Below are 15079 nucleotides of genomic sequence, written 5' to 3' on the forward strand. Positions count from 1 at the left end.
GGTGGGCGAGGGGCCGCGCGTGGCCGTGGAGGAGCCGGCCCGGCAGGTGCGAGGCGCTGCTCGGTGCAGCTCGTCGGGGCCGCGGACGGGCGCTGCGCTCCGGGTGCGGGGGGCTCTGCCGCGCCGGCTTCGTCCTTCCCGCTCCTCTCGCCTCTCCGGCCCCGCTTCCCCTCCCGATCCCACAGGCAGCCGGCTCTGCCCTCCCCGCTCGGGCCGCCCCCCGGTTTCCCACCTTCCCTGCCTCTCCTCTTCCCCCAGACCCTTGATTTTATCGCTCCAAGCGTCTCTCCTCCCCCCCCCCCCCCCCCCCCCCAACCTACAGACTCCTCCTTCTCCATCTGGCTTCTAATTCGGCTTCTGTTTATTTTCCTCCCGAATCCCTTCTTTTTCTTTTTTTTTTCTTTTTCATTTTTATTTCCTTCTATTTCTTTTTTCCTTTATTTTTCCTTTTTTCCCCCCTCAGTTTTTTTCCTTACTTTTCCCCCCTTTTCTTTCCTTTTTTTCCCTTTCTTTTTTCCTTTCCTCTCACTCCCCTCCCCGTCCCCCGCGGCGCGGCACGCGAACCGCACGCGTCCCAGCAAAGCTCCGGGCCCGGCCCGGCCGCCACCCGCCCCGTCCGCGGCCACCGGCCCTGGCCGAGGGGAAGCCGAGGGGAAGCCCCGGGGCCGGCTGGGCCCGGTGCGGCGGGCGGTGGCGGGGAGCGCAGCCCCTCCGCGGGGCGCCGCCGGGGCTGAGCCCCGACCCGGTCGGGCGGGAGCGGGGTTTTGTTGGGGGCGGAGGCGGGGGAGCGGCGCTGTGGAAACGCTTTACAGTTGTCCGGAGCGCGAAATCCGCTCCCGAGGAAGTCTCTTGGGTTTGCGGCATTATCTTAATTAAGATAATTGATTCATATTGCACCTGCGAGAGTGCGGGGAAAGGATGCCTCCCCAAATAGCTTAAAGCTATTGGAGAGAGGAAGCCGCGCTTTGAATTTAACGAGTGATTTACTGCCCGGGCTGTTCGGGGTTTCTCCTGTCGCTGTCACATTTCCCGCTCCCTCCTTCTCCAGCGGGGCACCCGCACAAAGCCCGAGGGTTATCCTAGAAAGAAGCCCAAACGCTAAGGAAAAGTGTCCCAACCCTCTCCCCCTGTCCCCCCGGTCCCGCCCGGCACGGCCCTTATCCCATCCCATCCCATCCCATCCCATCCCTCCGCACCGCACCGCACCGCGGGGCCGGGGCCGGCGGCGCGGGGGTTTGCCCGCCAGGCCCCGTGGCGGGGGTCCCCTGCTCGCCCCTCTCCCAGCGCTGCGGAGAGGAGCGGAGAGGCGCGGGCCGCCGCCCCGCACGCTGCCCGGGGCGCTCCGCCTGCTCGGCTCGGACCTCGCCGGGGGACACAACGCTCTGAAATAGCGCTCTGGTCCTGCTCTGGTGCTGGGGTGCGCCTGTATCGCACTTGCTTGCCTCTCTCTACGTGTACAGCTGGGCTGGAAATTGGTACGAATGATTAAGGCGCCTTTTCTGCTCTCTTTTTTTTTTTTTTTTCCCCCCCTTAAGACTCAGCGTATTAATTTTATTGAGCCTTTCCCCGTTAGATAAATGCCGTTGTTGTTTTAATTCTATAAATGTAAACTTCTATTTAGTTAATGGAAAATACATCACCACCGAGGTTTAATTATCAGCTTTTTAAATGACTTTTAGTCAAGCGCACACAATTATGAAATCACAATAGATTTAAAATATAATTCAAATTGATTAAAAAAAAAATCAGAGAAGTACGTACCATTAAAGCAAATGTCTAAATTGTATTGGTAGGCCAGCTACCGCCTGAGCTAGAGTTTAAATAACATCAGCAGTCTTTGCTATCGGTGTCAAACCGCCTCTGTTATTAGGAAAAAGGATTCTTATCAGACGGGATTTAGATGCTGTTATAACTGCAAAATCTAATTATTTTTGATCCAGGCATTTACCCCCAGAGTCCCACCTTGTTTAAATAAAGTGTTTTCTTTCCTCTTGAACAAATGCATTTCCATTTGAATTAAATATTGATAATTTGACCTTTTAGTTCCTTTAACTAATCAAAAGGAAAAAAAAAAATCCAAATGTAGATCCTAGTGCCTTGCCCTAGTGGGTCTTTCCGCTTGAATAGACACTGAGATTAAATGAGTCAAACTTCCTCTTTCATTGCACTCTCTTTGCACTAATTGCTTATGCAAAAATGCAGATTTGTATTAATTAGGAACTCCACTGATTAGTTCGGTGGTATTTTCACGTAATAAATCATGCTGCAGACACAATTTTTGGCACGTCCCCAGTAGTGGCTCAGGATGCAATAAGTTTTCCATATTAAATAAAATCTTAGCCTAAATCTACCTTTTCGTTGCAGGTACACTGTGTACCACCTGCTGTACGCACCTGCTACGGGAAATTACCTTCTGTCCCTGGCAAGCCTCTTTCCTTTCCTTGATAATGCACTGCTCTTCACAGGGTGTAGACTTTAAAATGGGAAGCATGAATCACAGAATCAGAGAAGGAGAGAAAACTGATGTTATTTTTAACCTTTTCAAATGAATAATGCTCATTTTTAGGGGATGAAAGCTATGTAAGATGCATCAGAGGTACATTTTCTTTCCTTTCCTATGCCCAGCCATGTGATCTCCTTTTACAGCACCATTCACTGCATGCCCAAATTATCATGCATAAAACCATAGGGTTTTTTAAACATTTATTTCTCTTTCCTTAAGATGCAAGACTGAACTCTTACGAACATGACTGGAGTTCATACCTTAGTCAGGTACAGAGGCCTCATCACCGTCAAGACTCCAGAGGATCCATAATGGTATCTACATATTACTGAAAACGCCCTCGCTTGCTCGTGTCATGAAACCACTGTAAAAATCTCTCTAGAGCACACACAGGCTGACATGTCCAGTAGCTCAGATCTATATCTGAAAAACCTTTCCTAATTCTTTCAGAAAATCATCCCAGATAATACCTTTCTACCTGTTTCCCTCAGACAGAGAAGTCTTTGCTTCAGACCTTTTCCTCGAGCAAGTCAGAAGAATGTATCGGTGCAATACAACAGGTACAAATAATGTCGGCTAGTGCAGTACTTGGGCAAAAGAATAAGAATCTCCAGTGGAATATAAAAGATGACGACACTGGTGTCATTTCCTCACAGGTGATACTCTTAGGGGCAGAAAAACCTTTGCCTCTCTCCTGCCAAGACTCTCACTCAGATAAGCAGGACTGCTGCCACAAACCAGCTTGCAGGATCCAGCCTTTGGCCCTCGGTCTAAGCAGTGCAATGGGGTGGAAGAGCAGCAAACACAGGTGCCAGCAGATTATCTGAAGCTTTGCTGAGATTAAAATCTTGTCTCAATATGAGTTATTGCATATTCTCTAAATAGAAATCTCCTTAGTGGAGGCTTTAAAAGGTCTGCTTATGTTTTCCTGAGAGAAAATAATGGTTGAACCCCAGGCTATGCACATAATAGCTTACGTGTTTGTTCCCTATGGCCCTGCAGTCTGAACATTTTGCAAACACTTTGCAGTTCCTAGCAAAAATATTGGTTCTGCTGGCGTTCCTTTCTTGAAGAGAGAAAGCAAAAATCAAAACACTCTTACAGGGTTATACAAAAACCAGTCCTGATTAATTTCAGAACATGGTTACTTGTTTTAGCAATATCCTGAGAACAGAACAAGGAAGGTTAAATCAATGATGCACAGGGATGGAAAAAGAGATTCAAATAATCATTAAATCTTATTACATAATACAGCTTTGTTTTTACCTCTCAGAGTGAGTTCACACCTGGGTCTGCGCTTTAAGTGCTCCACAGTATGTTGGGCATGATGGAGAATCATTTTCCCATCATAGTACAGTGTAACCTCTGCATCCGTAGAATAAAACTAGTCAACCGAGACTCTTGCTAAGCTTTTTAACTGTATACGGGGATATTCTTCATTATATACAGCACCGCATTTTGAGTAGTTGCCTTCCTTTGCCAGTCCTGTTAGCGCCCCCAATTTGCCCAAGAATGTGTGTTGTCACATGGGACTGCTTTTCAAAGATGCTCCTGGCATGTTAACCATCTCAGCTGTGAGTGTGTTTTCCTCAGCACTCCACTGACACATGATGTGCTCTTCCTCCATGGCTCAAGATGGTGTCTCAACTTCTTATCCACAAAGGACAGAATGAACATCAGACATGTTTCATTTGCTCCCTTTCACTCCAGAGATGCAGTGAAGAGATGACATTTTGGCATCCAAGAAGCATCTTTGCTTTACTCTCAGTTCCTGCAGAGAGTGTGGTTTGATTGCCCTCCATTGGATGTGGCAATCTTAACATCTGCTTCAGTGAGTTACAGATGTATTAAGGCCCTAACACTGAGACCAAACACCACATAAATAGCCTGCAATCACATTCCAAGGACCCTCAAAGGCAAGTGTACGTTATAATAAAAATGATGACTGAAATACAAAATGTTTCATTGTAATTTCTTGTGCAAAATTAGCTTTCTGTGATCTTTCAGTAGGGAAGATGCAAGGGTCCAAGCACCTGAGACTTGCCAGCCTTGTTCAGGTGTAGGAGAAATGATGGCCATTGACTTGAAGTGATTGGGAGAGAAGAGTGGACAAACTGGAAGTAAACAGAAGATAAGGAACGATCAACACACTGTAGCCTGCCAGGTGCCCTCCGGGAGAAGTCTGGCCTTAGTGGAGTTATGGCATGAGCAGAGACACAACAGCTTAGGATGATCTGCCTGGAGTCATCTTTCAGGGAGAGGTCCTGAATGCAGAGCTTTAGCCCAAGACTCTAGGAAGATTTCTGCTGATGGGACGAAGCATGTATGCCATGATGCACATACACTTCTCTCGCGTGGCCAGGTAGACCTTTCCTGTACCTTTCATCTGTAGCGACTCTTGCTCAGGAAAGCATTGCTCTTTGATAGTAATCTTCTGAGCCCAGAGAAAAGTACGTCTCGAAAACCTGTAGTGTTCTCATCTGCTTAGTCCTTCCGTCAGAATATTTTTTTTCTCACTGCTGAACCTTTGCCTGGTTTATGTGGATTCCCAAGAGAGGAGGAACATGCTGGTAAATCACCGTTCCCTCCACAACTTAGCTCCAATTACATGCCACTATAATAATATAAATATTTAGTCATTTTGTCCCTCTTCACCCTAGTAAGAGGATAAGAGCATCTGGCCCTTTGTTGGTAGTCTATTGTCAGTTTGCTAGAGCATGCACCTTGTTTATGTTCACTTGTACAAGAACACATAAATAACTCTCCACTGTTTTTCAGAGCACAGTCACTGTTAAGAGTAGGTGTTAAACCTACCCTGCTGAGGGGAGCAGAGTCTTCTCACCTGATCACTCTTTAGATGGCTTGCAGAGCTGTACTGTACAATGTGAAATATAAAGCAGTGAAGAACAAATCTATGACTTTTGCATTTCTGTACATTTATCCTGGCACTTCATGCTGTGGTATTTGGCAGAATCTTGTTGGCAACACAGAAAACCTCACAACCAACAGCAGAGCAATAGAGAATGAGACAGAGAATGAGACGTAGCATCTTTTAAAATTGACTGGAAGTGTTAGTGGAAGCAGAAATATAGAGCATATATTTAAGATGTATTTTTAAAAGATCCATTTCAAACGATCATCTGTAATTCTTCTGTATCCATGTCATCTTTATGCAGACTGGTGCTCTACAAAGCTATCACTAAGTAGAAGGACTACATATTCCTTCCAAAATGAATGTAAAGCTTAAAGTTGTCCTTGCTGATGTTGATTTAGAGGAAGAAATCTCATTCAAAACAAAACAAAACAAACAAACAAAAAAACCCCTTCAGAATTGAAAAGCAACTGTCAGCTCTTTTGGTTTTGTTTTTTAACTGCAGAAGGGTTCAAGGTTCACAACAGCAAGAATCTCCATCTCTGAAAAATTTGTATTTCTAGAATAAATTATGCTCAAAAAGGGTAAAATAAAGATATAATTATAGACCCTTGGCAATTTCAGTTTGTCAGGCATATAATCAAGCTCATAGGTAAAGTCCATTTCTTCTACTGTATATCCACAAATAGTTATAAATTTCTTGGATTGCCTTAATTTTAAGTTATCTGTTGAAATTTTGGGGCAGGTCATTCAATAGTTGATGTGAGCAAATGCATGTAAGAACTGTGAACTGGAAACAGCAGTGCTGCAGAGCTGGTCTGGCAATCCGTTTGCAGCACGGTTGTATTCCCACACTTTGATTAAGGGCTTCGTCCTGAGAAAATGAGTCTGAATGTGACACTGTAGGTGCACGCTTCATGTCAAGTATGTGAGGGATCTCATCAGAACTGGTGTGATTACTTGCACATCCTCTAGCTCACAAGTCTATAGAGTGAGAAGCAGGGCATTATCTCACCGAGCTTTTGAAAGAGATAAACACTTCATTTTTGCTGCCTTTCATGTGCAGTCAGATAAATGTAACAGCTTGCTGCTGCTCAGGGTGGGAGGGCTCACTCTCTCTGCCTCCCTTTCTATTTCTCTCTTCCGTTTGTTCTTGTTGGTGTAATCTGCTCCAAGTCCTGAACCAGATCTGGTGCCGGTGAGGCTCAGTTTAGAAAACTCCTTGTCACTGGACAAGTTACACTGGCTCATGAAACACCTGGCAAACACCTCCACAAGTGCAGGGTAAGGGGCAGGAGTGCACAGCCAGGAGCCAAATAAAGATGGGGGAGAGGGGAAGAGGGAGTGGGAGGAGATCCTTGCTTTTTCTGCTGCAATAAGCTACTACACTGAGCCATCGTTTCTAGTGGAACTGCACCATTTTCTCCTTGCTAAAGCATCCAGGGTGGATCTGCTGAAAACATGATTAGCAGGCCAGACAAACCTTTGATCTGGTGCAGTGTGAGAACACTCTGTTTATATTATTCAGCCCTTCTTGGTTTTAGCTTTGTAGGAATCAGCCAGTGGCAGAAGGGAATTCCTGCCTGTCCTAGTTTGGATCTCTGAACAACTGATCCCTGAGATGTCTTCAGCAAAGCTGAAGTCCCCTGGATAGCTTACACCCATGTCATCCTACCCCCTGCACATCTGCCATGTGTTTCCTTCTCACTCCAAGTTCATTCTCACGTGTCACCTGTGCAAGCTCAGTCTGAAGGGCAGATAGCACAGGGCTGCTTAGATCTACATTTCCAGTTTGAAGAGATGGTAGCTTTCATTCATCTGGGCAACAGCATCGTTTTAGTCAGAAACCAACTAACAAGCTCCATGGGGAAGAAATTATCTGGTAAGATGGACTTTCACACCAGGTTGGAGGGGATTCTGTAAAAGGATTCGCTAAGCAATATTTAGGAAGAAACATGCAAGAGTCAGTATCAGACTCAAAGGTGGTGTTCAGGATCCGTCACTAATGACACAGGATTTCTTGCATCTCTGCAGTGAACTTCTTTCCATGTGCAGCCAAATGATCAATATACAATCCCTTTCAACCATCAGAGGCTTGTTTCTAATAACTTGAATGCTAGCATTTACTTGATTACAAAGTGTAGTATTTTCTATGAATCCTTTCTATAAACAGAAGAAAGCCTCTTTTTCTAAATGCCTGGAATTGTTAAGTAAACCTTAAGTTAAATGCAATGAACTTAAGCCAGGCTTTTACTGTTTTGTTTCTAGTTAACTTCAAGAGAACACAACATTATTTCTTTGCATTACGGTGCAAACTGAAGCTAATAGTCCCGACCGCGATCTGCGATTGTTTACAAGGGTCTGAAAAGAAGCCTTCAATGAAATATAGGTATAAGAATATGAAATGAAGTGAAAAAATAATTTGATCAAATATTTTGCTTCATACAGGCAATAGAAAAGAAATGGAGCACCTGTACAGAAGTTCACTTAGGCGTATTACTGCTGTGGTGGAGAGATGAATGGCGACGAGGGCAGTGCTGGGCAGATGAGTGGGAGGAGCGGGGGAGGCAATGAAACAAGGTAACTTAAAGCCATTTCTGTGCTCGTTTAACTACTGTATTCCCAATCAACTTTCCAAATAAATTAGAGAAGATGAAGTATGTCTTCAATTTACACCAGCTGCCGGATTGCCTTGCACAATTAAAGTGTGCGGAGTGGTACCACTGTGCTCTATAATCTGCAGGGACCATCAAGGCTCACAGCAGCAGCATCAGTGTCTCCTGAACGGTCTCTTGTGTTTGTCATCCAGGACCATGGTATCCATACGTGGGAGGAGGATTCTGTCTACGGATGGTTGGTTCTGCTCTGGAACTGCAGTAATATCTGAGCACAAGTTTCTCTCCATTTCCGTCCTCGGTTCATCTCAACACATATATCCTTGAAGATGGTACAGAGAGGTTGTTATAAGGTCAGAAAATAAAGTGATGATAAATGCCATCTTTACAAAAATTGTCTGTTTTCTCTGGCAGTGAAGATGGGAATGTCCTTTTATTGTGTACTAAATAGAGCAAATATTTATCAGATGGTGAAAATAAGCAAGCTCACTCCCCTTAAAAATCTATTTTCACATTTGCATTTGTTTGAATGAAAAAGTTTCTCACATATTCTAGACGTGAAATAGCAATGCTCCATGTGCTCCATTTATTTGTTTATAAGTTAAATTGTATATGTATATGCGTATGTATTGAAGGATAACAATGCATGGTACAAATGATATAAATCATATACCAAAAAAAAAAATTTGCCACTAGATCGTGTCATTCTGTTTTATAATTTGCCAGAATTAAATATCTATGTTGACATTTCATCTTCTCGCCCCTACATCAGCTTCAGTACCACGGTCTTCTTGATGATTATGTCTACCAGAAGAGGGCACTGAAAGAACCTGTCCTACAGAAAAATGTCCCTAGAAAGTTCAAAACCCAGATTCACAAACAGGCTTTGAGTCTGTGAATATAAAAGAAATCAAAAGGTACTTATCCTAGATAACATTTGCTTTTAGGAAAGATGTTTCTTTTTTTCCCATTTTATTCTCAACCCCAATGATTTTGGGGCTAAAAGTCAACCAACCGCTGTACCTACTGAATGCTGTCCTAATTTGCCTATTAGCTACACGCACGTTGCCATTTTCTCAAGTAAGTCCTCTTTCAAACTACAACAGTACTGAGCTTTCAAATGCAAGACCTTATAACCTGGGAATTATTATTTATAATTGCCATTTTCTGACTGGACAATCAAGTCACTTTGAATAGAGCTGTACTTCCGACCGAAAAAAGGCAATCCTGCAACTTCACGTGGAAAGACATTTTAAATTTTTTTGTAGAAAATACAAAGGATTTTTTAGTGACAGGAACGTTTTCACATTTTAAAGTTGTATCTGGTAAATATTAAAGATTTATTTGGCTTCATGCTGATTTTCAGTAAAAGCAGATTCCTGTCTTAAAATGCAAAGCAGTGATTTTGGATAGGTTCCTACTATTGAGTGACAGCTGAAGGGGTGTAAACCCTTCAGACTCTGTGGCTGTTAGGGACAGACAAGAAGAAATTAACCATATATAATATTTTAGTGGAAAAGGGAAATTGTTACAGAAAAATTGGAGATTACAGGATGGAAAATTGTTCCTATCTCTCTCTCCAGTAGCTATAGCTTCTCATGAAGACTGATGAAAATGTCTTCAGCATGATCCAAACGGCACTTAAAGCCTCAGGGTTCACTTCATGTCTTTTGATGCATCCCTTTTGCTGTGTGATGGTATAGGACCATTAACCGCTATCAGTAAGTGCTAATGTTAATTACATTAAGCACAATCCTCCAGTCGTCCATCTGTTAACTCATTTCTTATAGTTTACCTATTCTTGTTTGGGGTTTTGTCTGTGCTCCAGAAAGACATCTTCGAGTTTTCTCCCGGCTTTATTTAAATGATGTTAATTCACCTATGCCCCAGTGAAATACTGTTATACTTTTAAAAGTTTATCTTTCGTTTTTCAAGTGATTTTTGAAATATTATTTTTGCGTGTGATTTTAATGTTTAGTTATGGTGCTGCCCCTGAATGTTTAGCAGAGTAAACGACTCCAACATCTTGTATTTCACAGAGTGTACCTCTTGAAAAAATAAATCCCAGTATGTTTTTGGGTGGGTTTGGGCTGTTTTCCTCACGTTTGAATATCACATTTTGTTTCTTTGCTGTCATCACGCGAGAACGGTATTGGTATCCGTTTCCCTGACTAAATTCCCCTTTGTTTTTCAGATCATTATCAACTGCAAGTGACATTTTGAGTATTGTTCACCTGCTGCTTTACGTCAGGCGGGGGGAGCCCAGCCCTGCTGCCGCCTGGAAGGGGGGGCCCGGGCAGCTGTGGCCCTGCGGCTCTCAGCCCCTAGCGCTGGCAGTAAGTACGGCACGGACACCAAGCGGCCCGTGAGGGTTTGGAGACCTGCAGCGCGCCCGCGGGAGGGCCGGACGCGCAGCTCCATCTCCCGGGCAGCGCCGAGCCCCGCCGGGAGCCCTCGCCTTAGAAAGGCCACGTCGGAGCCTGTGTGCCTGTGCCCGGGGGGTGTCTCAGCCCTTCCCCGGAGGGGCAGCGCACGGTGCCGCGGCTGAAGATCGGCGCTGAAAGCGCGTCTGGCTTCGCGACGGTCTCGAGGCTGGAAAGCTGAGCATCAGCTTGGTGAGGAAGCTCTGGGGTCGGGTCCAGGCATGTGTTCCTCCGGCCTGTGGCCAGTTTTTCCGAGCTAAGCAGCGGACTGGCCCCGAGAAACGCTTTATTTGTAAAATCTGAGGTTTCGTAATTCCAGAGGAGGAGTTGAGGTTAAGGTTACATCCAAGATCCGGGAAAATAAAGAGTCGCAGAAGTAGGTTTTCTGCTATATTTTGCAAAGCCGTGAGATTGGTACAGTCGGATGTGAATGCCTCGTTGTTAAATTTGGAGGACCCGTAACTGTTTAAGCTCTTGTAAGCTGACAACTCAGTTTAGGGTTTGGAAAAGATACTTTGGAGGCATCTCTCCCATTGTGCGTGGTAAGGCTCCCTGGGGTAAAGGGAAGGCAGGTCTGAAGACATTTAACAGTCTTATTCCAACTACCTGAGCAACAGGGCAGTTCAAGTCAAGTTTAGGAAAATCAGACCCCAGCAGCCGTTGCCTAAGGCGGCTTGAGAAGTCCTCCAAGAAAGTCACATAGGAAGGGATTTTATTGCCTTTATTCTTAATTTCCAGGCATGTCTTGTGCTCCCTCTTACGGGGTTACAGCTACAGGTAGGATTAGGGGGACATGAAATACTGACAAGCACATTTCCCTCTCTGGTGCATAGGACACTCTGAGGCAAGTTGAAGGCTGAATTTGAATGTCTTATTCTTACTCTGCAGGAATTGTAGGTGGTCTTGTGCCTTCCCGAAGAATAAGAGTAAGCATAACACAAATAGTTAAGCAAGCAAGGTTTACGGAGGTATCTTTCCTGCTGTGTTTCGCAAAATCCCATGAGATCATTTCAGGACTGGTTTTATGAACCTGAATGCCTAATTCTTAATTTTGGGCTTGGAATAGTGCTGCTATGCTTTTGTGAAGACTATAGGAGAGCACAGGAGAGTAAAGACTGCAGGACCATTGTGTTCTTGCAAGGTGTCCCCAGGTTATTTCAGACTTTCAGCAGGTTATTTGATGAAGCCTGATGCAGTTAGCTTGCGGTTGGTAGTTATGGATTTAAAGAGCTTAATTTTTTTGGGCAGCAGGTGGTGCTTGGTCTACATGATCACTAGCTGTTTGCCATTGAACGGCTTGCTATGACATAGCATTCGGTAGTGGCTGCTACACGCTGCCCATTTTCCACTGAGGGCTTTCAGCAGGACCAGTGATGTGGCTATAGGTGTTTGCTATGGGACTGTTTGTGCAAATCACCGGAAGAACCAGGATTAATCAGAGGGGGAAGCATGTATGTGGTGGTTGCATTTAAGCAAATCATGATCATGACAATTACGATCAGAAATATCAGAAATGAAGAGAGAGAGAGAACTTTTCCCCCTACTTCATGCAGTCATGAAGCCAGCTGACACATCCATGTCTGAACCTGCCTCTGAAAATCAGGAAGGGGAATCCATATCCAGAAAACACACACAGAGAGATCAGCAGGTGCTGGTGATTTCCAGGCTCCTGTGGACATCTATGAGCTGGAGGCCCTAAGGAAAGTGTCAGGTACAGTGGTCTGCAGCTGATCTCACCTGGTCACAGCACACTGAGATGGGGCTTTGTCCTCAGCTCTCTCCTTTCCACAGCTGTGACCTCTGCTTTACACATGAGCTAGGATAACATTTTCAGATTTTTCACAAGTGACTTAGGAACCTACGTCCCATTTCCTAACATGACATAATGAATTAGAAGGTCAAGAATGTGCTCCTGCGGCAGGCTGCTGCAGGGGCAAGGCAGCTGGAGCAGCCTCAAGGCGAGTGTGGGGCTGGGAAGCTGTGGTAGCACGGCACTCCCCTTCTCCCAGCCCTGCCAGGGAAGAGATGCTCAGCAGTGGCATGCTCAGCTACTGGCACTGGCACAAACAGCGGAGTGCAACTGCTTCTTGACAAGACCGATTAGGATGTGAAAATCAGAAAAAAATATCTGGTACTTTACTGTCAAAATGTGCCATGGAAATACACATGTTGTGAGGGTTTCTTTGTTTTACCTGTAAGTGCCACGTCTCTTCATTCCAGCAGAAGATTTTGATCTTGGATCAGCCAGCACAGCCAGCTCTGAGAAGCAGAGGGACACTTCTTTGACTTGTCTTGTGTAGCATATAAAGACAGCTGTAGATAAATGCTAACAGTAAAGGACTGAGAATCTCACATTGCATGGAAATAAAAAAAAAAAAAAAAAAAATCAATCCTTGGTTTTGTTTACTATACCCTGAAAAAAAAAAAGGTGGTGGTGTCATAGATAGATATGTAGTGACAGTTGTTGAGAAGGCAAAAACATGTCCCTAGTCTGTTGGGGCCTCCGGCAATGCCCCACCTCCTCTGATTCAGAGCCCCAAGGGGATGTCCAGGCATGTCAGCCTGTGGCCAGAGGATGGGACTCTTGAGGCCCAGGTGCAAGAAAGTCCTCTAATACAAGAATGGAGCTATGTCTACAAGGCTCTGACACACCTACAATCGCATAACACGCTTGCAAAAGAGAAAGATTTTCTCTGAAATGGCATCCATCAGTGGTTGCCATGAGCTGCACCCACCCCGGTTAGGTGCAGCAAATCCCCACCTGAGAGCTGTGACTCTTGCAAACATCGCAGTGTATGGCACCTGCCGACTAGCTGCGTGTATGCTTCTGCATATGTGGCTAACAAATATGAACCCATTCAAAATATTAAGAAGTTTCCAACCTAAATTCCTATTTAAAGTACTCCCTTATTGATTGGAAATATATTTTATTTTCTGAAAGTGCTAATATTACCTTGACAGAACATAATGCATCTGGACACTTGGAAGAAAGCTTACAGCTTCCAGACATTGATACAGCTTTTAAAAAACTTTTAAAATTAAAGTTTCCATTTAGATGTCAACAAGTTTTTAAAATGTTTGCTCTTGTAGTTCCTGTAGAAATTTGGTATTTTCCAGCTATGTGGTATTTTCAGTGCTGACACGTGGTGGTGCTGCAGTTAATAGGTTCATATTTTTCTGCAGCCGTTTCTCCGCTGTGGCTGGTTTGTTCCTCTTCTTCATTTGCAGATGCTGCTTGGGCCATCAAAGCCTCTGAGAAAATAATTATCTACATTCCTGAGGAACCATGATCTATCTTTTAACAGTTCTTAAGTTAATAATAACTGGGGTAATAATAATAATAATAATAATAATAAATACAATTGCCTTTATGGTGCACATTCTTTACAAAATGTGTAAGCATCATTCTAGTGAAACAGTGCAAATACAGGCACGATCCAGTAATTAAAAGCTTCAGCACAGTGGGGAAGCTCTGAAAGGGATCTTGAGACGTTATTGAGTCCATCTTCTTCATGCAGGAGCAAGGATAGCTGGAGGTCAACCCAGCCTCTTCTTAAATACCTATTTAGGGTTTATGGGAATACCTCAGATGCTTTATGCATTTTTTCATATTTGTCTCCCACATGGGATCTTTGCCTAAGTAAAGATGAGAGATGAGGTACATGGGGTTTGGGTGTTCCAGTCTCACAGGCAAGAAAGGGTCGTATCTGCCAGTGGGTAGTGGAACATAGATCCTTGCTTGTCACAGCATTTCTGTGGGGTCCATGTGTAAGTTCGGAGGCGCTGGAGGAACCACATGAGACAAGAGGAGCTGCATGGACATCCTGATCCGCTACTTTGCTCTGAGAGTCTCCAGGTTTTCCTCCTGCCACCCCAGACACTTGGTATGCCCACTGGCTTTCCCCCCTCCGGAGCCCTTAGAGATGCTCATAGCATTAAAGCAGGCATTGCAGGTGATCCTGGAGTGATCAGCAGCAAGGCTTTGCTGTGGCGAAGGTGGTGCATTCCCGCGTGGGAGACGGGCAATGCTCTGAGAAGCTGTCTCTCTGTTTCCACTCTCACTGGCTCAGCCCTCCACCTTCGCACAGTAACAGCCTCAGTCTCAAGCACGAAATAACCTGTGGGGACAAATGATCTTAATTATTAGGACAAAGATTACTTGTTTAAGTGTGGATTCTTAGTACTAATACAAAAAATAATCAAGATATGGCATTGTAATTAAATCAAATCTGTTCTTTCCTCCCCAGAGATTTCCCTTTAAATCTAATTTATTATTTGGTTGATTAATTAGTATTAAAGACCCAAAGAAGTGGCAGTTCACACACAATAAGCATGAGCTAGAGCATGACTACTATTACGGGCTTCCTGGAAAGCAATCAAATTACAGGCTCTGAAAAACAACGCTCCAGCTGACAAAAACGGTGAACATACACACGTTGAAGAAATAAGGTTAAGGAGCACAACGAATGTGCTCCTGCTGAAACAATGGAGGCACTAAGCTGGTGTGGAAAAACTGCCTTCCTAGTCAGGAAAGTATGTTCTTGCTTGGTGGTACTGTGTGGTGAAAGCCTCGAAACATATGGTAGGATCAACTTTGGGTTTGGACACATGTTTTAATGCTTTTTAACATGTAAGCTTCACATTTCATTGGTCTTGGTAGATAAAA

This window comes from Athene noctua, chromosome 7 (assembly GCF_965140245.1).
Source record: "Athene noctua chromosome 7, bAthNoc1.hap1.1, whole genome shotgun sequence".
In the NCBI taxonomy this organism is placed as follows: Eukaryota; Metazoa; Chordata; class Aves; order Strigiformes; family Strigidae; genus Athene; species Athene noctua.